The following is a 2,380-nucleotide window of genomic DNA, read 5'->3' as shown; positions in this document are numbered from 1 at the left end:
ATATATATATATATGATGTTCATCAATATATACATAAAATGTTCTTTGCAACAATAATGGAGCATAGTTCTCTCCATACTTGTTGACGGTTTAGTTCATCTCTGAACACAGCTGCTAACATTGAACTTATTTACAGGCATCAGAGTAAAGTGGGTTTAACACAAACATGTTTTTAATTCTAAAAGTTTCTGAAGGATTTCTTTTCTCCAGATTTAAAAATCCTCAATGTTGGTTGTGATGATCTGTGTCCAGGTGACGGCGGCGCCGCCAGCGGAGAAGACATCCAGCTGACCACCACCATCACCCACGTAGACGGACCCACTGAGATCTACAAAATGACCGGGAAGGAGGCCCAGGAATAGTTGACACCGTCCGAGACGCCGCCCGCTACCTTCGCTTTGACGTCCCGCCTCCCTGAGCGCCAACAATCCACCTGTCAGAGCTGCACTCATCACAGATCCTCCAGCCGGTCCAGGTGGCGCCCCTTTCCTAACCTCCACGTCGGTCCTCTTGATTTCACACGACTTGCTGTCGAATTTCCTTCTAGATGTTCACTGTGGTGTTTTTTTTTAAATGTTGCACAATGCCTTTGAGACGAAGCTGGGTACAGAAAAAGCTGCTTTGGATGGATTTTAAAGAGGTAGGATGTTTTATGTTGCAGCCGTCAAAACGCTCCAGATTGTTTTCAGGTTGTTTGCAGAGACTTGAAGAGTTTAAAGGATGAACGGAGACGTTTCAGCGAACGCTCGCCTACTTTTATCCGAGCTCTTAGAGCTGTCACTACAGTCTGTTTGTTGTTGTTTTTTTTATCACTGAGGGAAAAATGTACGCTGGACTTTTACTACTTTGGTCAAATAATTTACATTTATTATGTTACAATGTAGATATCCATTTTTTTTTATATCCAAGTGCTTATTTTTATCTTCCCACACTGTCGGTACCAAGCTCTGAATGTCGGACGTTGATCATAGCCTTCCACATTCTGTATTTAGTTTAGCCATTTTCTTTTTTTTTATGCGTATTTAAATAAACTCATTATCAATATATTCTCTTATGTGATCCTTTTTTTTCCACTTATGTAGGGAATAAACTCTGTTGAGCTCTAAAAGGAGAAAATTCTGGTTTTTAATCTCAAATAGTTCACTATTTAAATATTTGATCTGATTTAAAGGGTGGGGGTAAAGCGCCCTCTTGTGGCTACAAATAGAACTGAGGCGCTAAAACTGGAATTTATGAAAATAACTTTGACCAGAGGGTTAAAAACTAAAGTTTAAAGACATGTTTTCAGCTATTTTATTATTGGTGACATGTTAGAAACCAGTATTAAATTAAACTGTAATTAAAATATAGATCAAATATGCTGCCATTTGATCTGTTATTAGAGATCATCAGGCTGTTTGTGCTGCAACTACATCCCTGATGTTTATCTAAAGACACTTTAAAAGATTCATTTCTTAATTTCTGAGTCTCTTTTAAAGTTGACCTTCATTAAAAAATTATTTTTATACTTTAAGGATTTTTCACTCTGATTCTGGCTGTTGAAGTTAGCATCTAATTTGGAGTTTTTCACTCTTTTGCACTTTAGTGGTTTTAAAGATGCCAGATTAAATTCAGCTCATGTTCAAAGCCTTTAACCCTTTATAAGGAATTAAAAGTATTAAGGCTGAAGCAATTAATCCATTATGTGGTTAATCAATTATTGAAATACTCGTCAACTAATTTAGTAATGGATTAATCGTTAACTAGAGACTGTAAAACAGGCCTTTAGTTGTTAGAGCAACACTTAGAGCAGGAATTATATAAACATTGTACAGAAATATGTAAACATTTTGCATAAAAAAAAGCCTTTGTCCTCTATCTGCTCTATTCAGAACTCCTCAAGTGTGAAAAGTTAGTTTCACCTGCTTTAATTTAGTAAGAAGTCTTCTTCAGGGAGCCTCCTGATATTCCATTATTAATCGATTAAGGACAGATCCTAATATATCTGTAGTGTGGGGACTATTTTGCACAATTTGCTTAACTAAGTATTTTTTGTTGTTGAATATTAGATATTTTGCACATCTATTATTTATACATACGTTGTTTAGATTTATTTATATCTTTCTACCCTTTTAATAGAATAGAATAGAAAATTCCTTTATTGTCCCATAAAGTGGAAATTCTGGCGTTTATAGCAGCAAAAATATTATAGAAAAAATGGTCACACAAATGTTGACCTTTCTAAGAATAACATAATGGGGAAGAGTTGAAAGATAAACAATAAAATACAGTAAAGTGTTTTAACAATATAAAACTGTTCACCTGGAGAATAAATAACCAATATGCAGCTATGAACATTTTTACAGTAATGGATATTTGAAAATAGCAGCAACATCAGAGA

General features: G+C 35.3%; 1 long non-coding RNA gene across 1 annotated transcript in view; it reads left to right on the top strand.

Annotated features, from left to right (window-relative positions):
* The window catches only part of LOC107102056, a 3,539-nt gene extending 2,495 nt beyond the window's left edge, over nucleotides 1-1,044 (top strand). Inside the window, exon 2 of the long non-coding RNA XR_001482110.1 lies at nucleotides 253-1,044. This is a non-coding gene — a long non-coding RNA (uncharacterized LOC107102056). The remainder of the gene's footprint in view (nucleotides 1-252) is intronic.
* Nucleotides 1,045-2,380: the final 1,336 nt, after the last annotated feature.

This window comes from Cyprinodon variegatus, unplaced genomic scaffold (genome assembly GCF_000732505.1).
Source record: "Cyprinodon variegatus isolate N-32 unplaced genomic scaffold, C_variegatus-1.0 Scaffold1194, whole genome shotgun sequence".
In the NCBI taxonomy this organism is placed as follows: Eukaryota; Metazoa; Chordata; class Actinopteri; order Cyprinodontiformes; family Cyprinodontidae; genus Cyprinodon; species Cyprinodon variegatus.
The sequence above is the reverse complement of the archived record's forward strand: the minus strand, read 5'-3'. Positions and strand labels throughout refer to the sequence as shown.